Here is a 24,892-nt window from a genome sequence, read left to right on the forward strand (position 1 = left end):
GCCGGAGCTACCTGAAGGAGGAAGGGGAGACGGAGAGGGAGAGCTTAGCATTTAGCCCAACCGAAACGGGCCCTGTGAAGACCGGCGACATCCACTGAAACACTTTAAATGATAATGTACCGGAATATTAGAGGATTGTGTGTGTGTGTGTGTGTGTGTGTGTGTGTGTGTGTGTGTGTGTGTGTGTGTGTGTGTGTGTGTGTTGTGTGTGTGTGTGTGTGTGTGTGTTGTGTGTGTGTGTGTGTGTGTGTGTGTGTGTGAGTGTGTGCTGGGAGATAGAGGGTATACGATGCAAAGTAGTAGGAAGGGGTTAGGGCATGTGGATCCAGGAGGCCTACAGGGTAGACTGGGGGCATTAGGGGATCAAACGCAGGACCAACTGCCCTGTCCTTCCCTCGATTTCATGTTCTGCTCTCATGATGTTGTCGCGTTGTGTAGTGTTCTCATGTTTGTTTTTTTAATGCAGTTGTGTATTGTGGGGTTGTTGAAGTGTCGTAGGGTTGTGGTGTGTGTTGTGGTGTTTGAAGGTTTTGGTGTAGTTTTGTTTTAGTTTGTGTGTATTGGGTTTGCACTCAGTCTCACACACACAAGCACACGTACACACGCACAGTGTACACAACCACACTTGTCACCAAGTGTTTGTGTGAGTGTGTGTGTGTGAGGTCATCACTTCTCGCTCCTCTCCCTCACACAATCACAATCATCATCTCCCTTTCTCACGGACACGCATACACCCACCTAGGCATCTGTATCGCGCGCGCGCACACGCACGCACGCACGCACACACACGCGCACACATCTGGACCTGGCATTAATATTTCATCTTCTCTCAATAAAGGACCACCTCTCAGTAGCCACTCTCCCCATCTGTCCTCTCTCTACCTTCATTCCTCTCTTCTCTGTCCCTTTTCATCTTCCTTCCTCTCACCTCTTCTTCGGCTCTCGGGTATTTGTTGTCTTCTTCATACGATTATGCTGTCCTCTCCCCTCGTTCTCCAAATTATCTCTCTCTCTCTCCCTCTCTCCCACACACACTCACTCACTCACCCGCTACACTCAGCCTTTCATCATGTAACTCCTGGCCTGCATCTCACACACACACACCACACACACACACACACACACACACACACACACACACACACACACACACACACACACACACACACACACACACACACACACACACACACACACACACACACACACACACACACACTCTCTCTCTCTCAATCTGTTACACAAAAGTCTTATCAAGTGTAAGATACATCAAAGAACATTTTAAGATTAAAGTATGACAAATTGTTGTATCATAGTCATACTGTTTCACCGTAGTTGAACAAGCCGTTAGCTCTAAGATGATCAAACATCACATCAAAGTCAAACTGTTGGATCAAAGTCCAACAACTAAATCAAAGTCCAACTGTCATATCAAAGTCCAACCGTGTATCAAAGAACAACAACTAAATCAAAGTCCAACTGTCCGTATCAAAGTCAAACTGTCGTATCACAGACCAACAGCTAAATCAAAGTCTTACTATTGTATCAAAGTCCAACTGTGTATCAAAGACCAACAGGTAAATCAAAGTCCAACTGTCGTATCAGAGTCCAACTGTGACATCAGGGTCCAACTGTGACATCAGAGTCCAACAGTTGTATCAAAGATAAACTGTGACATCAGAGTCAACCGGTGTATCAAAGTTTAAACTGTGACATCAGAGTCCAATTGGGACATCAGAGTCCAACTGGTGTATCAAAGTTAAACTGTGACATCAAAAGTCAAATCCGTGTATCAGAGTCCAGAAACAACAAAGCTGGAGGAGTTTGTCCATCTTTGTGTTTTTTCTTCGCCGTGCCACAATAACCTCGCCCAGCGACATTATACCACTATGGAGCCATCACCTTGTCTGTGTGTCAGACTCTCTGTCATCACTCCTGTCAACGCACACACACATACACATGCTCACGCACACACACACACACACTCTATCGCGTTCTCACTCTGTTGCGTTCTCTCAACTTCCTTATGTCTCTCTCGCTCGCTCGCTCTTTTAACTTTAAGTGCTTCATTGGTTGTTGACAGGGGATCTATTTTAATTGCAGAGTGTAAATAAACACATCATATGTGCTAATTAAAATACGAACAACAATAATTAACTTGCATAATTAAGGCTTGTTCTTTGGAATCCTGATGTCATAAACTTTAGGGGCTTGAAACTTTATTGAGCGACGTGGTGTCTTAACAATATAATTTGAATTCCTACATAGCAATTCTAACTATTGCTATGTAGGAATTCAAATTATATTGTTGACCCTTGTTGTTGATAACGTAGACTGACGCTATAATCTTGTCGTTAGTCAGTGCTGGCCGCAAGCTGCGTTGCTATAGTAGCAGGTGTGGCAATGTTTAAGACTTGCTGCTAGGCAAACTGTAAACTGGACTGCTACCCATTGGCCTGCTGGCTCTCCCCAGCAGCCCCGACACTGCTGTTGGCTAACCAGCTGTGCTACCGTTAACATGGCATGTCATCTAATTGATTAGCTTTATGACGGCGTCTGACCACTTCTGCTGGGTGAAGTTTGTGATGCATGTCACCCCAGAGATTAGCTTATGATGCGTGGCTCGTGGCTAACCAAAGGGGAGCTGGTATTTCTTCTCTGTCCTCGGCGCTTGTCCTCTGGGATTTCTCTAATCGCTGCACATCAATATTCTTTCATGGTCCCCGCGATGTCAGGGAAACGCTCTTAATTCTAAAACCCCAATTCATCCGCTTTTTAGTTATTTTTACACCTGCTATCGTTCAACCTCTGAAGTCATCCCTCCCTCTTGCCTCTTCTCATTTCCTAGGCGATCCCTCTCTCTCTCTCTCTCTCTCTCTCTCTCTCTCTCTCTCTCTCCCTCTCTCTCCTCGGTCTCTCTCCATCGTTCTATCTCTCTCTCGTTCTCCCTCTTTCGTTCTCTCTCACCCTTGTTCTCTCTCGCTCTTGTTCTCTTGTTCTCTCTTTCGTTCTCTTTCGTTCTCCCTCTCTCGCTTTCGTTCTCTCTTGTTCTCTCTCTCTCTCTCTCTCTCTCTCTCTCTCTCTCTCTCTCTCTCTCTCTCTCTCTCTCTCTCTCTCTCTCTCTCTGTCTCTCTCTCTGTCTGTGGGGCTTTGATCAGCCTCCCTTGTCAGTCAGTGTCGAGGTTGTCTCCCCCAATATGGCCACCCCGAGACCAAGGGCCGGGGGAGGGAGAGGGGGGAGGGCTGTGCCTGGCAAGATGGAGGAGGGAATCTGGACCGAGTCACCTTGACTCCCAGCGCTTAACAACTTCCTCTGTCGCTTCTTCTCTTTTGAAGATGTTAATCGCGGGCGGGGCATAAAGTAGGGCAGAGCTGATGGAGCTGCTAGAGGGGGAGGAGTGGGGGGGAGGAGGGGCGAGGAGGAATGGGGAGAGGGAAGGGGAGGCGAGGGGAGAGGAGGGGGAAGAAAGGGAGAGGGGGGAGGAGGGGCGTGGAGGGATGGGGAGAGGGAAGGGGAGGGGAGGGGAGAGGAGGGGGAGGAGAGGAGAGGGGGGAGGAGGGGAGGTGAGAGGGAAGGGGAGAGGGAGGGGCGGGTGTGGGAGGATCGGAAAGGAAGAGGGGAAGGGAGGGGAGGAGAGGGAAGATGAACTCAACAGACCAGAGAGAGGGAGACACAGCGCCGTATCAGGAATGAGTTGTAACCAAAGTCGTTTAAGATCTAAAGGTGGAAAGATGGATGATCGTAAGAGGGATAGATGCATCGATATTATTAGATCGATCATTGGACAGAGAGCTTGATAGATTCATAAATATATTCACCTTTCAGTCATTTAGCAGACGCCTTTTTCAAAACCCACAAATCAAGGCGTGAAACCCAAATGTATTTATAGTTGGATATCCCCTCAACAGACGGGTTGAGGGATAGACGGAGAACGAGAGACGGACAGGGATAAAGATGGAGCTGGATGATAACCCATTCGCAGTGCTGGAGGAGGTAGAGAGGGTTTGTGATGTAGACGGGGCATTTGGAGACAGGGAGAGTGTGTGTGCGCCGCAGAGGGATTGTGTGTTAAATGGAAATAGTCTCGGGGCGGAGAGCGGTGAGTGTGGACGGTGTTGATGAGGAGGAGAGTGGGAGATCTGATCCCCTTTGATTCCGTGTGTGTGTGTGTGTGTGTGTGTGTGTGTGTCTGTTTGCATCTCCCTCCCTCAGCCAATCACATGGGGGTATTTTACCTGCAGCTCATTCTGTGCTGCCTCCTCTCTCTCGTCTCGTTTCCTTTATATCTTTATCTTACTCTCGTCTCTCCCTTTCTTTCTTCTCTCACTCTCTCACTCTAGCTCAATCTCATTCCCTCCATCTTTCGCTCTCTCTCCCCCCCATCTCTCTCTCTCGCCCCCCATCTCTCTCTCTCGCCCCCCCATCTTTCTCTCTCTCGCCCCATCTCTCTCTCTCTCTCTCTATCTCTCTCTCTCACCCACCCACATCTCTCTCTCTCTCTCTCTCTCTCTCTCTCTCTCTCTCTCTCTCTCTCTCTCTCTCTCTCTCTCTCTCTCTCTCTCTCTCTCTCTCTCTCTCTCTCTCTCTCTCTCTCTCTCTCTCTCTCTCTCTCTCTCTCTCTCACCCACCCACATCTCTCTCTCTCTCTCTCTCTCTCTCTCTCTCTCTCTCTCTCTCTCTCTCTCTCTCTCTCTTTCTCTCTCTCTTTCTCTCTCTCACCCACCCACATCTCTCTCTCTCTCTCTCTCTCTCTCTCTCTCTCTCTCTCTCTCTATCACCCCCACCTCTCTATCTTACCAAACACGGTTGCTAGGTGACCGAAAATAACAGGGTTGGCTCGATTCGAGTGCCAAAACAAAAAAAGGCATCACGGAACCCCATCTTCTCCAAACGACCATCGACAGAATAATCAGGGTATATTTTTCCCATGTACCATGTAAAAATAACCAAAGGGGTGTTTTGCTGAAAGCGGGAGGGCTGTAATGGGGAGCTTGAGCCATGGGGAGGAGAGAGTTTGGTGAGTGCAGGTCTGTTCTGGTTTGACTCTGATGTCTCTCGGCCTCCACTCTCTCTTCTCTGTTTATTCGACACAACAAACCCTTGTGGGAGACGGACTGGGCTGCCGTGGTTATGGGGATGACTTGCAGCCCAAAGGTTCCCGGTTCGAATCCCAGTGTCCACCATTCTTCCCTACGTCTTCCCACGTAAACGTCGCAGAAACACACACACACGCGCGCGCGTTTCTTCGTATTCCCATACAAAGACACACACTTGTTTGTACTTATTCACACACACGCATGTTTCTCTACGTATTCACACACACACACGCGTGTGCGCACACGCATTTTTCTACGTATTCACACTGTGTTCCAGCGTGCAATCAGCTTAGCAACGGTTTCCAACGAACACACTTGGAATTCTTCATGACTTCACGGTGCGTGTGTGTGTGTGTGTGCGTGTCCATGCGTGCGTGTGTGCGTGCGTGTCCATGTGTGCATATGTTTATTAATATCCAGATTCCTCACCATCTGTGCTGCCCGTGCTACCGACTCATTTGACTTGTAAACTAACTAACGAGGACGTGGGCAGGGTGCACCGTCGGCTGTGCTGCTGCCGCTGTCCGCGTCCACAAAAGGGTATGAATAAAGGTTGAGTCGTACGTTCTTAAGCCGAGCGCACAAAGGCATGTCGGAGCGCGCACAATAGTCCGCTGTGCCCGCGCTCCGTGTGCCGTGCGCTACTTAAAGCAGCGTTACCCCTTGTCCGAAACCCCGCCCACCCAAAATCATCCTCCAATCGTGTTCATGCAGCTCAGCAGAGAGAGGCGGGTGACCAGGAAGTGGAATTTGCAGAGAGTCTTCCTGATTGGATGCTCAAGAATTAGCCCTGTTGATGGTTTTTGGCTGGATGGTGGAAAGAGGTTTGAAGGCCTACTGCATATTTATAAATTATAAGGCAATAGTTTAATTGAGTCATGTTGTCAGATGTCTTCCGGAATGTTAAGAGTAATTTGATCATCTCTACTGTTGCCGACTGCTCCTTTAAAAAAATACGACTCTTTATTTTCTCGGTTTGCGCCGCAGATACGAAGCACTCTCTGTGTGCTTTAGCCTTGAGACAGCATCGGTGAATACCTGATACCTGAACATTCAAACAAGGTTGAGCACCATTATCTTTTAATAACTGGACAGCTCCGCCCTTTAACAGTTCAACGTGCGACGAATCCAGCATCACATTTACATTCAGGGCATTTAGCAGACGCTTTTATCCTAAGCGACTTACAATAAGTACAATTGTCGGAAGAAAGAGAGAGGCGTAGAGACCCTCAGACGTAGACGTAGACGCTATAGCAGCTGCTCCACACAGAACCATAACACAGCAGCGACGTGGAGACGCAGGGCCTACCTCTGTCAGCTGCTCAACTCCGAAGCAGAACTCATATGAAGGCATTAGCGGTTGTAAGACACGGCGGAACATAAGAAGGCCTGGACGGCGCCGCGTGAATGGAGCCGGGTTTAGCGTGTTCCCTGACATGCCTGCGTGCTAATCCCCCCAGCGTGGGTCCGAGGGGGACTTCAGCTCTCCGCCGGGACCTCGGTGATGGACCGCGGGGCAGGACAGACGGACGTTTCATCTATTGTTCTCACTCGCTCTCGCTCTCGCTCCTCGTTCGTTTTTTAAATCCTTAAAGAAAAGTAGGCTGATGGCTCTGGAATAAGAACCGGAAAAGGAGATTTCTGTGTCCCTTTATTTCCCTTCCTCTCCCTCTCACACCCGTCTCTCTCTCTCTCTCTCTCTCTCTCTCTCTCACCCGTCTCTCTCTCTCTCTCTCTCTCTCTCTCTCTCTCGCTCTCTCTCTCTCTCGCTCTCTCTCTCTCTCTCTCTCTCTCTCTCTCTCTCTCTCTCTCTCTCTCTCTCTCTCTCTCTCTCTCTCTCTCTCTCTCTCTCTCTCTCTCTCTCTCTCTCTCTCTCACCCGTCTCTCTCCCTCTCTCTCTCTCTCTCCCTCCCCCCTTTTAGATCTGTCCATGTACAACCCCCCTCCCTCTCTTGTTCTCCCTCCTCATACATCTTTTTGCAGCCTTCTTATTCTCTCTGGTGAATATATATCTCCCTCCCTCGTTCTCTTTCTTATTGTCTATGTCTCTCTACCTCTCCTTCATCCTCTCTCTATTTGTCGATCTCTCTCCCTCTCTCTCCCTCTGTTTGTCCTACCTCTCTCTCTCTCTCTCTCTCTCTCTGTATCTGTGTTTCTCTCTCTCTGTATCTGTGTTTCTCTCTCTCTCTCTCTCTCTCTCTCTCTCTCTCTCTCTCTCTCTCTCTCTCTCTCTCTCTCTCTCTCTCTCTGTATCTGTGTTTGTCTATCTCTCTCTCTCTCTCTCTCTCTCTCTCTCTCTGTTTACCTCTCTCTCCCCATGTTCAACCAGCGGGCCAGTACCAGGGATATTTCAGATGGAGGGGATTACAAACACATGGAGATCCTTCTGTCCCTGTGTGACTGTGACACTCTGTGTTACTCTAACGCTGTATTACTGTTTATATCTTTAACACTGTGAAACTGTGCATAGCTCAAATAATGTGACACTCTGCATTTGTCCTGTACTATATTACTGTGATACTGTATTATTGTGCTTCACTCTAATATTATTACTCTCTTCCTCCTCTCTATCTCTGTCTCCTTGTCCTCTGTATCTCTGTCTCTGTCTCTGTCTCTGTCTCTGTCTCTGTCTCTCCTCGTCCTCTGCCTCTATGTCTCTCTGCCTCTCTCTCTCTCCTGCTCTGTCTCTATGTCTCTCTGTCTCTCCTCATCCTCTCTGTATCTCTGCCTCTCTCTCTCCTGCTCTGTCTCTATGTCTCTCTGTCTCTCCTCGTCCTCTATGTCTCTCTGCCTCTCTCTCTCTCCTGCTCTGTCTCTATGTCTCTCTGTCTCTCCTCGTCCTCTATGTCTCTCTGCCTCTCTCTCTCCTGCTCTGTCTCTATGTCTCTCTGCCTCTCTCTCTCTCCTGCTCTGTCTCTATGTCTCTCTGTCTCTCCTCGTCCTCTCTGTCTCTCTGCCTCTCTCTCTCTCCTGCTCTGTCTCTATGTCTCTCTGCCTCTCTCTCTCTCCTGCTCTGTCTCTATGTCTCTCTGTCTCTCCTCGTCCTCTCTGCCTCTCTGCCTCTCTCTCAGGCTGAACCTGAGGGCTTCTCTCAGTTCCATCTCTACGTCTGCGCCTCCTTCCTGGTCCTTTGGAGGAAGGAGATCCTGGAGGAGAGGGACTTCCAGGTAACACACACACACACACACACACACACACACACACACACACACACACACACACACACACACACACACACACACACACACACACACACACACACACACACACACACACACACACACACACACACACACACACCCCAGTGTGTTTTTTGCCTCTGGATAACATACTGTGTGTGTGTGTGTGTTATAATAATTACCAAATAAATCTCAGTTCCGGGTATTAATCCCAGTGTACCATGCATCTTTAACTCTATCTCAAATATATTCCCAGCTTGTGGTGGGTAATTGTTTTTTATTGGTCTGGTTTTGAGGGGTTTTGCGCTGTGCTGTGTGCTCCTGAACCGCCTCCTCTTAGACAGGGTTTGCAGCTTGGAGAGAGCGGAGTGGACCTCCTCCTCTCTAATCTACCGCAGGTCTCCTCCGTGGAGATCACAGCAGCTCCCTCCCTCCATCCATCCCCTTTGTCCCCTGTTTAGGAAATCATTTTGGCTTTAAAAAATATACAAAATACCCTGAAATCCATCAAATGAAGGACACGTGGAGTGCTTTTGGTCCTTTGACACGATCCACCCTCTCTCTATTCAGCTCCTCTCTTTTCCCCACTCTATGGCCCAATCCCATTTCTACCCCTTACCCCTCCCCCCTTGTTTTGAAGGGGTAAGGGGAAGGGGTAAGGGGGAAGGGGTAGGGGTAGAAATGGGATTTCAATTTCTACCCCTTATCCCTTCCCCTTACCCCTTCAAAACAAGGGGGAGGGGTAAGGGGTAGAAATGGGATTGGGCCTATTTCTCCAATCTCCTTTCTCCTTGCTTCTTTCTGTCTCCTACCCTTCTTCCTTCCCTCCTCGCTTTCCCTTTTACCACCTCTTCCTGATTGTTTCTCCTCCTCTCCTTTCTCCTCTACCTCCTCCTCCTTCCCTCCCTCACTCCTCACCCTCTCTCAACCTCCCTACTCGTTAGCACCTCTCTCTTCATCTCTCTCTCCTGTCTTCTCTCTCATCCTCCCTTCCTTCTCAAGCCTCTCCTTTTCCTTCCCCTCTCTCTCTTCCTCCTCCTCTCTCCCTCCCCCCCCTCTCCCCTTCTCTCCCTTGTCTGAGGGAGTGCTCTGGGAGCTGTAGTGGTTTCATTCCAATGTGCGTCCCTCTGATCTGGAGATCTTAGGCTTCTTAGACGGGCTCGCCGGCGTCCTACAGGCCTGCCTAACCTAAGTTATGTTAACCCAGCCAACCACACACACACACAGGCAAACCACACACAGGCACACACACACACAGGCACACACACACACAGGCAAACCACACACACACAGGCACACACACACACAGGCAAACCACACACAGGCACACACACAGGCAACCTCACACACACAGGCAAACCACACAGGCACCCGCACCCGCACACAGGCACACACACAGGCAAACCACACACAGGCACACACACAGGCACACACACACACACACACACACACACACACACACACACACACACACACACACACACACACACACACACACAGGCACACACACACAGGCACACACACACAGGCAAACCACACACAGGCACACACACACAGGCAAACCACACACAGGCACACACACACACACACACACACACACACACACACACACACACACAGGCAAACCACACACACAGGCAAACCACACACACACACGCACACACTCACACAGGCAAACCATACACAGGCAAACCACACACAAACACACACGTAGGCACACACACGCAGGCACACACAGACACACAGGCACACACATACGCATTCACTCACACAGGCACACGCAAACACACCCACGTGCGTACACCCAGACACACGTACACATGTACACACAGACAAATAGACGCACACACAGACACACAGAGAAACATACATACACACACACACACACATACACATGTGTAAAGACACACACGTGCACTTAGCCCTGAGGTATCCTTTGGATTCCCGCCTGCGCCTGGCTCTCTGTAGCGGCGTGGACGACCATCACCACACACTAGGTCCCCCTTCCACAGGGCTGCTCTCTGGTGTTAGCCGGCTGGGCCCTTATGTCTGGAGGAGAGTGTTTGATCGCTCTCACCTGGTGCTCCTGCTGGTTGATGCTTCCCTGGAGAGAGGGGTGTGTGTGTGTGTGTGTGTGTGTGTGCGCGCGTGCGCGTGTGCGTGTGTTTTTATGGTGTTTTCGCAGTGAGGTGGCTTATTAGGTTTCCCTCTCAGGGGATTAAGTAAGTGGATTAATCAATGAATCAATACCATCCCATACCACCCCCACCCTCCCCCCTCCAACCCCTGGATGGATGTTGGATGGATTGATGGATGAATCGATAGGTCGATGGATGAATAGATTGTTAGATGGATGGTTAGATATTATATTGACTGTTAGAGGTAGTGGGTTAGATGGTTGGTTAGGTGGATGGACAGACGGGCTGATATTGGGTTAGATGGTTGGTTTGATTGATGGTTAGTTAGATAAAATGTTAGATAGTGGCTTGGATGGATGGATGGATGAATGGATGGTTAGGTAGATAGACTTTTAGATAGTGGGTTAGACGGTTGGTTGTATGGATGGTTAGCTATATATTTCTTTTGAACAAATACTGAATGTAGGATTCTCTCAAGCTGACAGGAAGTTCTATGTCTCTGTGCATCGGGAATTCACACACACATACGCACAAACACACACACGCAGGTAACACGCACACAAACACATAACACCTCACACACACACACACACAGCCTGTTTCTCTCACAACCTCACACATCTAACACACTCACAAAGACACACACAGCCGCATCTCAGCAGAGCAGATGACATTTACACAAGTTCTCAGTTTCTCTCACAACATTAATTGAAGTGAGAACTAATCTTTTTCCCTCCCTCCATCTGTGGGTATGCGTCTGTGAGTTTGTGTGTGTTTAAGCGCGTGTGTGTGTGTGCGGGCCTGGGCCTGTCTTCCAGCGTTAGTGTGTGTGAGCCTGTGTATGTGTGTGTGTGTGTGTGTGTGTGTGTGTGTGTGTGTGGATCTCTCGCCGGTTGTATAGCCATAGTGACACTCTTGCTCCCCCGTTTAAACAGAAACTAATGGCTTTGCGTTGACACGGCCGCCTGCCTCTACATTACCTCTCCAAATGGATTTCCCCGAGGAAGGGATCATTCACCAGCCGTTATCTAATGCCATCTCCGAGCGGTGGCCTGTGATTGGCCCTCGCTCGGAGGAGGTTAGGCCGCGGCAGTCACAGCCCGAGACGTCGCCCGCACGCCTCTGCCTGCCGCCGGCCGATGGCGCTGGCGGCCGGCCTTTATCTGGCCCCCGCGTCGGAGACGCCGCCGTGCGTTCTGGGAGATTCGTGACCTTTTTGGTGTCGAGCGGCAATGGAGAAGATTAAATATCATATCCAATAAACGGTTGGGGCCGTGCATGTGTCACACGTCCCAGGGTGGTGACAGAAGCTGCTCGGCTGTTTTGGAAGTTAAATGAAACGGGAACACTTTTATGGTGTGGGGCTTTAGTCGAGCCTTTGATGGGGGATAAGTAGCTTTTTGAGTACCTAGTCTTTTTGAGTTGATTTAGTCTTTGAGGGGTTAGACAGTGAATACATAGACAGGTCGCTAAGGAGCAGGTAGGGGTTAGACAGTGAATACATAGACAGGTCGCTAAGGAGCAGGTAGGGGTTAGACAGTGAATACACAGACAGGTCGCTAAGGAGCTGGTAGGGGTTAGACAGTGAATACATAGACAGGTCGCTAAGGAGCAGGTAGGGGTTAGACAGTGAATACATAGACAGGTCGCTAAGGAGCAGGTAGGGGTTAGACAGTGAATACATAGACAAGTCATTAAGGAGCACGTAGGGGTTAGACAGTGATTACAGAGACGGGTCATTAAGGAGCAGGTAGGGGTTAGACAGTGAATACATAGACAGGTCGCTAAGGAGCAGGTAGGGGTTAGGCAGTGATTACAGAGACAAGTCATTAAGGAGCAGGTAGGGGTTAGACAGTGATTACAGAGGCCAGTCATTAAGGAGCAGGTAGGGGTTAGACAGTGATTACAGAGACAAGTCATTAAGGAGCAGGTAGGGGTTAGGCAGTGATTACAGAGACAAGTCATTAAGGAGCAGGTAGGGGTTAGACAGTGATTACAGAGACAAGTCATTAAGGAACAGGTAGGGGTTAGACAGTGATTACAGAGACGGGTCATTAAGGAGCAGGTAGGGGTTAGGCAGTGATTACAGAGACGGGTCATTAAGGAGCAGGTAGGGGTTAGGCAGTGATTACAGAGACAAGTCATTAAGGAGCAGGTAGGGGTTAGACAGTGATTACAGAGACAAGTCATTAAGGTGCAGGTAGGGGGTAGACAGTGAATACAGAACGACTGTCCGCAATGCTGATGAGTTACAATACGTCCTTGTTAAGACCTTTGTTTTTGTGTGTGTGTGAGGGGAGGTGTGTGTGTGTGTGTGTGTGTGTGTGTGTGTGTGTGTGTGTTGTGTGTGAGGGGAGGTGTGTTAGGAGGCAGGAGGAGGCGTCCACCTCCTCTGATGAATGCTCTCTGTCTGATGGTCTCCTCTCCATCCATCACGACAACACCATCTCCTGGTTCTCTCCAGCCGCGCAGGGCTGTCTCTCCTCTGACTCGGCTGGGCAGCGAGCCTCCTCTCTGGGCCGGCTCTCAGAGCGCCCGGGGCCCTGATGGATGGAGCTCTCAGCCCAGACAGACCCGGCGTTGGTAAACAGCTTTTAATAATCACCACCTCTGATTGAGTGCTGAGACGCCAGTGAAGGAAGGACGAGAGAGATGGAGGCAGATCTAATTCGACCGCATGCGAGCTCTTTCAGCCCATCATTTTATCGCTCTCTCTCTCTGATTCACCCACTCACTCATTCGCTCTCTCGTTCTCTCACTCACTAGCTCGCTCTCTCCTTCTCTCACTCACTCACTCACTCACTCACTCACTCTCTTTCACTCACTCACTCACTCTCTCGCTCTTGCTCTTGCTCTCTCTCTCTTTCTATCTCTCTAACTATCGCTCTCGCTCACTCACTCTCTCACTCACTCTCTATGAATCTCTCTCAAATTGTAATTTAAAAATGCTTTATTGGCATGAAAGTTACTTGGAACAATATTGCCAAAGCAATAACATAAAAAAGGCGATAAACAGAAATTAACAAAACCATAAAAATCGTGTAAACATGGTGTATAAATATAGATCAGTCAGATTAACCAATGGATTATGAAGTATCTCTTGTTCTGTGACATTGTGTCAATTACTGTCCTTCTCTTCTCTCTCATTGCAAGATAAATAACTATTCTAAATATATTCAGAGGGAGAGAGGGAGAGGGAGAGAGAGAGAGAGAGAGAGATGTTGACAGCGAGGGGAGAGAGAGAGAGACGGAGGTACACAGGGCAGAGATATGTTTACAGAGGGAGGGAGGGAGGGAGGGAGGGAGGGGGAGACACGCAGAGAGAGAGCGAGGTGCTGACAGACCGGAGGAGAGAGAGGGAGCTGGTTCCTCTGACAAGCCGGGGTTGTGAACCCTGTTAGACATAAATGTCAGCTCAATAGAAACAAATTTGATGTTTTCATACGCTTCCCAGGAGCACAATGCTCTGGCTCCCTGTCTCCGCTCTGCTCACTGAACTCACTCTCTGCTCACTGAACTCACTCTCTGCTCATTGAACTCACTCCCTGTCTCCGCTCTGCTCACTGAACTCACTCTCTGTCTCTGCTCACTGAACTCACTCTCTGTCTCTTCTCACTGAACTCACTCTCTGGCTCAGTTCTGCTCACTGAACTCACTCTCTGTCTCTGCTCACTGAACTCACTCTCTGGCTCAGTTCTGCTCACTGAACTCACTCCCTGTCTCTTCTCACTGAACTCACTCTCTGGCTCAGTTCTGCTCACTGAACTCACTCTGTCTCTTCTCACTGAACTCACTCCCTGTCTCTGCTCACTGACCTCAAGTAGAAAGGTGGGGCTACTTCAGACTGAGAAGAAATATCAGAATCTGGTAAAAAAAAATACAAAACGTGTATATAAATATTGAGTAGAACATTTAAGGACTAAATATGTAAAAGTAATATTGAATAGTAACAGTATTTAATATGTTGAGTACAAAATATCTCCTTTAAACTGATAAAGCAAATATACACTGTATATACAGTGTGGAGGATATGTGCAATAGTGCTATCATTGTGAACAGACTTTCATATTTACAAAGGTTTGCTTGTAGTTAAAGTCCTGTGGGATTGCACATTGTTGTATTCCTCCCAACAGATATAGAAGTATTTTAGCGTCAGGAGTGTTTCCAAAGGCCTTGCATGCCGCTGTAATCGGGTGGAAGTGTGTGTTCCTGATGTCTTGGTACGACTGGCAGGAAGTTTCCAGTTGGTTGTGTGTGCAGTGGGAGCACAGTCTGTCTTCTCTTGGGAGCCAGGTCTGTCTGTGACGTCCCTTCTCCATGGCCAGGCTGTGCTGGCTGAGTCTATGCCCGGTCAAAGATTTCCTTAGTTGTGTGTCACGGGTGTCAGGTATTCTGCCACTGTGTATTCTCTGTTACAGGACAACAATTTACTCTGCTTTTTGGTGGTTTCTTGGGTAGTTTTCCTATCCTTTGGTGCTGCCTGATGTGGTGGTTGTGTGTTGGACAGAGACCCAAGACAGGCTGGCTAAGGGGTCTGTCTCTCTGTGGGGGCGAGGGCCTTGTTCTGGAGCGTATTGCTGTCACCGTCTTCAGCTGGCCATACAATTTTAATGCTCTCTTCTGGGTTTTATTAATGATTGGATATTGTTCTAATTCTGCTCTGCGTGTCTTCTTTTATGTTTCTCTGTGGACTCTGGGGATATATTTGCATAATTCTCTCAATTTGAGTTTCATTTGATGTTTGTCCCATTTGATAAAACCATGGTTAGCAATCTCTCTCAATATCTCGCTCTCGCTCTCTCTCTCGCTCTCTCTCCCCCCCTCCCTCCACCCTCTCTCCCCCACCATGCCCCTCTTCCCCCCCCCACTCTCGCCCTCTCCCTCCGCACCTATCTTCGTCCTACCCCCACCCTTCTCGTTATTAGCGACCTGTGTTAGCACTAAGACCCATTGTGTGTAATTACTCCTGTGAGCGAGCGCTAATCGCCCCAAGCTAGCAAAACCGGGGACCCATTACACCTCAGGGTGCTGCTAGCCGCCGTTAGCACGCACCCCCCCCCCCCGCCATCTCTTTTGTTCTGAGATCTCCCTCATCTGCATCTCAATGCAACGAATACGTGGTTGAATTATTCCCTGCCTGCCGGCGTGTGCCTTTGTTCGCCGACGCACCGGCCTCTATTATATAGCGTGACTAACGAGGGACAGGGGTGAGGGGGCGAGGGGGCGAGGGGGTGAGGAGCAGGGAGATGGAACCCGGAGAGCGGGAGGCAGAGGGGGAGACAAAGAGACATTAAGAGACGCAGCGCACCTGGCAGCGGCTCCGCGTTTGATTGGGAGCGCTTCAGAGGTTGTGTGGGTGTGACAGCTCACCTTTGTTACCGCGCACCTTTGCGTTATCTCCGGGAAGGGCGGGAACAATAGCTGGGAGTTAAGCGGGTGCATGTTGCCGAGGCGAAGTTTGGCGGGGTCATGAGAAACAGGCTGATGAGAGTGCGGAACGGGAAGCAACAGCGGTACCTCGCCTGCTGCCTCCCTCGGCCCTCCTCAGACCCCCCTCGGCCCTCCTCAGACCCCCTCGGCCCTCCTCGGCCCTCCTCGGACCCCCTCGGCCCTCCTCAAACCACCTCGGCCCTCCTCAGACCCCCTCGGCCCTCCTCTGACCCCCTCGGCCCTCCTCTGACCCCCTCGGCCCTCCTCTGACCCCCTCGGCCCTCCTCGGACCCCCTCGGACCACCTCGGCCCTCCTCGGACCCCCCTCGGCCCTCCTCTGACCCCCCTCGGCCCTCCTCAAACCACCTCGGCCCTCCTCGGACCCCCCTCGGCCCTCCTCTGACCCCCTCGGCCCTCCTCTGACCCCCCTCGGCCCTCCTCAGACCTCCAGGGTTCACGAGGAGGTTCAGACGCTGCAGAGGCACGCTTGACTTGGTTTCTTTCTTTTTTTAATCCAACGAGCGGATGTCTGATTCCCCGTCTCCATGGTTACCCCCGCCGGTCCTGACTTATGGACTTATGAAAAAAAAAAAAAATGGAAAGTTTTGTGTTAAAAAACAGTTTGTCTGCAAAGAATCTCTTGGGTTTGATGAAGAACGACTTATGTTGAAGTATGCCGCCCGCGGTTAGCCTACTCAGTTATGACTCACACATTTCTATACCGTCATTTACGCCAACGTCCATAGATGCCAACCGCTGGTAAGGAGCCCCCCAGCACTAAACCACTAAACCAACGCCAGGCTCCAGAAGTAATCTCCCACCACTAGCGGTACCACTCGCGTGTCTTTCGAGGTGTTAACTCATCTCCAGCTGCAGCGCTCCGTCTAGAGCAGTCGTTCCCCAAGACTGTTTTTTTTTACATTAGTATTTAAAAAACATTCAACAAGAAGCATGTTTTTGATAGTACTGAATGTTTGTATTGTTCTGATAGTTTTGCTTATAACATTGAACTTAGGTGAAAGGCTAATGTACATTGTGAGAGGAAATAACAACAATGAGATAGCCAAAACAAGGAGATGTGAACTCCGCCTAAATGCATTTATTTGGTCTCATTTAGGGCCGAGTATTTAATAAGTCTATTATGTTTTAAGTGCATTAAACAAAGTGGTGATTTATCTCTACGAAATGGCTGGTTTAAGTTCTTACATAAGGTGATGCGGAAATGGCAGCAAAAACGTTCAGGAATGTTAATTTATGCACAAATTTGTTCTTCTCGCGATTTTATAGATAAGGCAGATTGTGAATTGGGTCAAGATGGTTTGTAATTTAAAAAAAATGAGACCCCAGAAGAAAAACTCTGGGGAACACTGGTCTACAGGGATGTGTCTGGCACTACCTGGCCTGACTCTCCACAGGGTGTCCACAGAGACTGTTTAACCCACCTTTTAAACACTGTTCCCATTGTTCAAACACTCTAGCTGCTGCTATGAAGCTGAAGTCATCGGCAGAATCGTCTCGGGGAGAAGGATACATCCGTGTACCCCGACAGGAAGTGTTCAGTGTTTATAGCATGACTCCTCTTCAGACATGCAGCCATGACGGCAGAACCTTTCTGCGACGAGCCTTCGTGTTTACGTGTTGTGGCTAATCACAGCGGGACACGGCCGAATATGACAAACGTGATTGGCTACCGAGTCTGAGGGCTGTGATTGGCTGGGATCAACCGCTGGCGTCCACGTTTGTGACGGTGGAGCTTAACCGTCCCACTCAGACATGGCTCATTCCTGGTGCTCTAAGCTGGACTGATTAGGAAGGGAACATGGTTAGGACGTGAACGTGCTTCTTTCCACAGATCAGTCTTTAGCAGACCCACGTCTACAGTAATCCTGGATCGTTAGACAAGGGTTTGGTGTAGTGAAGGCTTGGTTTGGTTGATAACTGGTGTGGTTAAGTCAAGGTCAGGGTTTGGTGTGATTTAGTCAGTATATTGGGTTTTTCTAAAATCCATATCATTATCCATTTGATTGCTCCTGAGCTATACACTCCTCGCTCTCTTTTCTTTTGGTTGCAGTGTTCTGTAGCCGGGGTCCGCTGCCCCTAGTGTCAGGCGGCGGTACTGCAGCCTCTCTGACAGCTAATGTATGGCAGCGAACACTCATGAGATCTACACAGCCAATACCCAGCAGATGGTAACCACCGTGTGCATGTGAGTGTGTGTGTGTGTGTCTCTGTGTGTGTGTGTGTGTGTGTGTGTGTGTGTGTGTGTGTGTGTGTGCGCGTGTGTGTGTGTGTGTGTGTGTGTGTGTGTGTGTGTGTGTGTGTGTGTGAGCGCGGAGCCTGTGTTTGTGTGTGTGTGAGTGCGTGCATTTGCTTTTCTTGTTAGTGTGCCTCTGTGTCCGCCTGCGTGCATGTCCTTGTGCGTGCCTGTGTGTGTGTGTGTGTGTTGAACTGTGAATGTGTGTGTTGACAGCTGGATGGGTCAGAGCAGTTCTTGATTACTCTGCAGTGGGTCCCCTCCTGCAGCATAGCAATTAGCCGCCGCCATTGATTTACACAGAGAGCCGCGGCGCACCGGCTAGCTGCCCCCAGCACGCCCAACCTCTTAGCCTCTGGCTCAACAACACGGACCACGTCAGTCAGACCAGCACGGAGTCCAACGGCACGGGCTAGGCCGGAAAAGGCTACGCTAACACAGGCCTATAGGCTAGGCTAGTGTGCGCTACGCCGGCCTCTGTTACGCTAACATGGGTTAACCAACACAGGCTAGGTTTAAATTGGTTTACACTTGGCGACGCTTATCTTGGATTAGATTAGATGTGAGATATGAGTTTGATTTGTTTAGATTCAATTGGGTTTGTTTGTAATACATTATATTGGATTAAATCCTTCGATTGATTTCCCCGTACACTTTTACACCGGCTGTCCAGTGTGAGAATCTGCGAGACCAACAGAAAACAGACCTTGGTTAAGACTGGTTAAATGTGCAAACATTTATAGTATAATCCTAATGATTTAGGGTTTAGGGTCTGTGGTGTCTCTCCCACCAGTCTGCTGATCCATATGTGAGAGGTTGCGGTCAGCTTCCCTCGCTCTATAGCGGCCAGAGAGAAAGCAGGAGGGATTGCGATGAGGGCACATGTGTTGCAGTTCCTGTTTTGATTATTGGTTTGTTAACGTGATTGGTCCAAAAGCTCTGTGTTTCATGTTCTCTGCTGGTCTGCTTCTCACTCTGAAGACGTTTAACCAAGAACCTTTCGGTTAGGAGGCTGTTCATATATTTGCCTTTCGGTTCTGTTATCTTGAAAAGTGATCAGATTCTTCACTTTGGTTCCTTTCACTCCAAAGACACAGAACTGTCTGATCTTCGTTCTAACTCCTTTAATGTCCTCCTCTTCCTCTCCTTCAGGGGCTGATGATCCTGCTGCAGAACCTGCCCACAATGCACTGGGGCAACGAGGAAGTGAGCGTGCTGCTGGCCGAGGCCTACAGGCTGAAGTTCGCCTTCGCAGACGCACCCAACCACTACAAGAGATGATGAGCGGAGGAGATCTGCTGCTCTCTCCTCCTCTCCACTGGTCTACTGGACTCTCTTCTTTACTCCACTCTCCTCTCCTCCTCCTTCTCCCTCCTTCTCCCTCCTCTCCTCTCTCTCCTCTCCTCCTCTCCTTCTCCCTCCTCTCCTCCTTCTCCCTCTCCTCCTCTCCTTCTGTCTCCTCTGTCTCCTCTCCTCCTTCTCCTCTCCCTCTCCTTCTCCCTCCTCTCCTCCTTCTCCCTCCTCTCCTCCTCTCCTCTCTCCTCTCCTCCTCTCTCTCCTCTCCTCCTCTCCTTCTGTCTCCTCTCCTCTCTCCTCTCCTCCTCTCTCTCCTCTCCTCCTCTCCTCCTCTCCTCTCTCCTCTCTCCTCTCCTCCTCTCTCTCCTCTCCTCCTCTCCTTCTGTCTCCTCTCCTCTCGGCGAGCTACAGAACACAGAGACCCTTCTGCTTTTTGGAAAGGAACACCCCCTAGACTTAACCCCGCCCCCTCGACTTTAACCCCGCCTCCCCTTTCTGCCAATTGGACCTTGAATGCGGCTAGGAGTTTCAAACCAACCAATGACACGGTGGGGGGAGGACAGAGCAGAGCTTTCTGAGTGTGACGCCTTCTAGTGCTTCTGTAGCCGCCCACCAAAAACATAAAGTAGATCTGCACACTCCTGCACCCTGGCAGGGGGTCGTGACCTCCGACCTCTGACCTACGGTCTGGTAGCCGAAGGACACGCCCCTTCTTCGGCGGCCAATGGGGTTGAGCGTGACGTGGACGGGTCCCGCCCCAACGGCCTCTCCAGGGGTCAGCTGGGCAGGGGCCGCTGATCCTGGTTACACCCCCTCCGTTTTGGTGTTGCGTCGTCGTTACCATGGCAACCCAACACCCCCACCCTGGGTTCACTTCTTGGATGTCCTGGATGCCTATTGGTTCATTCTGACCAATCACGGGAAGGAGATAAAAGACAAACACAAATCCAATCTGGATCTCATACAGTTTCCTCCTCTGACCTTTGAACTCGACGATACCTTAGCATCAGTGAGACATGCACACACACACACACACACACATAGGTCAGGGGTCACCGCAAACTGCGGGGGTCTGGGTTGGGGTCTTCAGGTCTTGGTTCTGATCCTCGTGGATATGAAGTCTTGGTTCAGAGGTCTTTGTTGTGCGGTCTGGACCTGGTCCTGGAACTGGGATCCAGTGGTCTCTGTGTAGTCTTGTGGGTCCCATCGCTGTTCTCTCCGCTTCATCCAAACCTCTGCCTTAACTGGATGGATCGCTGGTCTTTAAAGAGCAGCTCGACGGTCAGATCCACCCTGCAGAACAGCGCCCCCACTGGTGGAACACTGGGACTGCTGTCACTCAAATAACGAACATCACTGGTTTGGCTGCTCTTTAAATTCCTACCGACGCCGTCCGTCTTTTTGCTTCTGGATCTTTCTTTGTGCTCGGCGCTCATCTCCAACTGTTCTCTAGTAAGCAGCATCATATTGGTGTGAATGCAAGGGGGGGGGCGGGGGGGGCGGGGAATCAGGTCACCCATGTGACATTGGTTCATACTTGCCACACCCAATTCTTAAAGACGTAGGCCCCTTTAACTAGAAGGAAGTTGCACTGCGCTCGGATTCAAACGCTTATTCTTTGTTAGATTTTTCTCTTTCGCTTTATTCTTTCGTGTACTTTTTTTCAAGTGTCTTTTTCACGTTTTTGTGTTGGCTTGAATGTTTTAACAGATGTTTACACGACAAACCTGTTAAGTTGTGCCTAACTCTCTGTAACCGACGAACACATGACTTTTAAACGGAGAGATCGTTCCTCTTTTTTTTCCCTGTTTCCGAACCCGCCAACATGGACGCCATTCAACTCAACCTTTGAATCGCAAAATGTATTTCATGGTCTGGTCGGGACTGTGAGATATGTCTGTGGTAGTTTACACAAAAGTATGAAATACTTTATCTTTAATATGAATAAAATGATTTATTGTAAAAAATAAATAAAAAATAAATACAGACATTTGCAGTTTTGGAATTGGAAAATCCGCGATCATGTTAAATATAATTTGTTTTCATGCCTCTTTTTTTTGCGATTTCTTGCAAAAAGTTTTTTTCTGTGCCGGTTTCGCACCTGCGTCCATCGGCGACGCCCATGGGTGTGTTCCCGTGGCGATGAAGGCCTCTATGTGGCAGTTGACCGGAGCCCCCCCTAGTCTGTTCAGTAAAGAGACCCCAGAAAAAAGCAACACCCCATAATAACCTCCAGGCATTTTAACCTTGATTTCAAAGTGCTTTTTGCTGTTTGTTTTATTTGCTTCTATTTTGGAACACAAACGGCTTTCTCTCTCGTTCCCCAACTGGTGAAATATAGACAGAAGTGTGGGAGTCCCCAGAGAGCAGCGTGTGTGTGTGCGCGTGTGCGTGTGTGTGTATGTGTGTGCGTGTGTGTGTGTTTTGGGTCCCCAGAGTAACTGTGTGTAAGGTCCCCAAAAGCGATTGTGTGTGTGTGTGTGTGTGTTTTTGGCTCTCATATCTTAATGAGTGTGTGTCCAGAAAGCAGTTTGTGTGTTTGTGTGGACCTCAAACTTTGTCGTCCTCAAAAGTAACAATGTGTACAGAGAAATTTTGAAAAAGGTTTGTAAATAGCAAATGTAAATAAATCCTCTATATGATCAAACTCTCTGAATACGGTGTCTGTGTTCCAACTGGTCACGTGCCCAACTGTTGTGGTTTCAGGTTTTAGTCTTATGGATGGATGTATGCGTGTCGTTTTGTGTCATTTATGCATACATGCGTGCATGTGTGTGTGTCTTCTCTATTTGTGTGTGTGGGTTCTGTATTTGTGTGTGTTCTGTATTTGTGTGCGTGTTCTGTATTTGGGTTTGTGTGTGTATCATTCATGCATGTGTGTGTGTGTGTGTGTGTGTGTTTTGTATTTGTGTGTGTTTTTTCCGTATTTGATTGTGTGTTCTGTATTTGTGTGTGTGTTCTAAATTAGTGTTTGTGTGTTCTGTATTTGTGTGTGCTCTATATTTGTTTGTGCGAGTGAAGTGTAGAGAAGATGAGTGTGAAAACACTGAAGCTCTGCTCCTCTTCTGTTGTCAACTCAGTGGAATTAAAGCCAGTGGAGGAGTTCAGCGGGTAACGTCCGGACGCTCTGAGTGTCCCGTCCCGTCCCGTCTGAGCCACAGAGCTGCCTGTCAACCCTGCAGTCCTGACACTGGGCGCTGCATTCAGCAGCCCACCATCTCATTGACACACGTCACCTCGTTTGTGTGGTGCATGTGATGCAACAGATGCAAGAAGCATGCAAGAGATGCATGTTTAATGTTTGCAATATGTGTTTGAAGCATTGTGTGTGTGCGTGCGTGTGTGTAAGTGTTTTTTAATGTGTGTATGTGTGTGGGTTTTTAATGCGCGTGTGTGTGTCTTTTTTAATATGTGTGTTTTAAATGCGTGTGTTTGTGTGTGTGTGTGTTCTTAATGCGCGTGTGGTTTTGTGTGTATCTATTTTTAATGCGGGTATTTGTGATGCGTGTGTGTGTGTGTGTGTGTGTGTGTGTGTGTGCGTTATGCTTGAGATGCTTGTGAGCCTTCTGATTGGTGCACACCTCGTGTGTGTGTGTGTGTGATAGCCATGCGTCGGAGCGTCTCGCGGCCGCATGGCGTTCCTTAATGAACACACCTGACCACGCCGGGGTGCGTGCGCGGCGGGCCGCGGCTACCGGTGACGCTAATGTAGCGTGTGTCGCTAATTGACTCGGTTGTATTCATGCGCGGTTCCACATGCGGACACTCGCCGGTAAACACACTGTTTAGGTCCCTGCGGAGCGAGCGGCAGCTTCTGTTGGCTTAATGAGGGCCGTGTGTGTGTGTGTGTGTGTGTGTGTGTGTGTGTGTGTGTGTGTGTGTGTGTGTGTGTGTGTGTGTGTGTGTGTGTGTGTGTGTGTGTGTGTGTGTGTGTGTGTGTGTGTGTGTGTGTGTGTGTGTGTACAATGCGGGACTGTAATCTGTATTGTACGAGTGGTGTTTTGAGAGAAAATCCAACAACTTTTTGCAATAGATGTACTAACCTGTGTGCACCTCTGTTTATGTGTCTGGTTTGTTTTATGTGTGTGTGTGTGTGTGTGTGTGTGTGTGTGTTAGTCTGTATGGTGTGTGTGTGTGTGTGTGTCTATCACCTGAGCCTCTTCACAGGAAATTAAAAAGACCAAGAAAAAGTACACAGGCACACCATACAGAGCACACACACACAGTTTCCGTACTTCCTGCTCCCTCCCCCCCTCCCTCTTCCCTCCTCCTCCCCCCATTCCCTCCCTTCTCCCCCCTCGGCCTCCTCCTCTCTCCTCCTCGACCCTCCCTCCCCCTCCTCCCCTCGCCATCTCTAGGGCAGAACCCACACTCCCACTACAGCGAGTAGAACGGGGACCCCCTCGCCGACGTTGGAGCCGGGAGAGGGAGGCTTGAGAAGGGCGGCCGAGCGGAGGGGGAGACCGTATTGGACCACAGCCTAACAGACACAACCGGTTAGTGAGTTATTTCAGCAACCCTAACCCTAACCTCAACCCACAATGGCTACACACGGTTTTAGTGGGAGCCAGGATGTGATTCCTGTCCCTCCGGTCCCAGGGAGGACGTGTTGGCTGGGTTCCTCCCAGAAGTGGGCCGTGGGACCTGACCAGAATGTGGTCGAAGAGATGGCGTCTTGGAGGTAGGACGGTAGGTTAAGGGTACAGGTTAAGGGTTCGGGATAGGGTAGGGGGGCCTCAAAAGGCCCGCCGTGGCGACCGCCCCCCACCCCACCCCCCCCCCCCCCCCCCAAACACGCACTTTCTGCCGAGAGAGTCAATGTATTCCCCCAGCAGTCCCGAGACCCTCTGTTTGATCGGTTGACTGACTGATTCTTCCTAAATCATCTTACTGGCTGCTTCCTCCAGATTGCCCGCCCCTGCTTTAACCAAGGAAACCAAAGATTCCCTGGGTGTAATAATATTGTGTTCTGTGTCTAAATCAATTTATCAAATTTCTTCGCAAATTCGGTTCCAGCCGACAGTAATTCAGAGAAAATGGCAGAACGAGGTTTTAAATTAACTTCGGAAACTTTAGGAACTGAATCCATTTTAAATAATACGTATATTTGAGACGGAGAAAGACTTTAAAACACAGGAAAGTTGTGTCGCAACCACACCTCTCTCTCTCTCTCTCTCTCTCTCTCTCTCTCTCTCTCTCTCTCTCTCTCTCCAGGCTAGATAGATCTATAGAATGGTACAATTTATGTATTTGTAGTACATAACTGTAGGAATCAGATTGATTTATGTTCATTGTGGTAGTTACACTTGTAACTGTGACATTATTGGATATCGTGTGTCAGAGAGAGAGAGTATTTAAGTTCACACCGTTGGTCGATAGAAATCCAACAAACGAACAATTCTGTGTGGATCTGATCCGTTGACCAAACAACCGCTGTGGTTTATGGGGGGGTCTGATTGGTGGATTTGACGGCTCCCTAGTCGCCATGGTTTCCTCAC

At 49.4% G+C, this 24,892-nt stretch overlaps 1 protein-coding gene across 1 annotated transcript in view; it reads left to right on the plus strand.

Moving 5' to 3' along the window:
- The window catches only part of tbc1d22a (TBC1 domain family, member 22a), a 100,001-nt gene extending 80,577 nt beyond the window's left edge, over positions 1–19,424 (plus strand). Inside the window, exons 10-11 of the mRNA XM_056579019.1 lie at positions 8,169–8,264; positions 19,251–19,424. The gene's annotated coding sequence lies outside the window, so the exon portion shown is untranslated. The remainder of the gene's footprint in view (positions 1–8,168; positions 8,265–19,250) is intronic.
- Positions 19,425–24,892: the final 5,468 nt, after the last annotated feature.

Source organism: Gadus chalcogrammus, chromosome 19, assembly GCF_026213295.1.
Source record: "Gadus chalcogrammus isolate NIFS_2021 chromosome 19, NIFS_Gcha_1.0, whole genome shotgun sequence".
NCBI classification, from domain to species: domain Eukaryota; kingdom Metazoa; phylum Chordata; class Actinopteri; order Gadiformes; family Gadidae; genus Gadus; species Gadus chalcogrammus.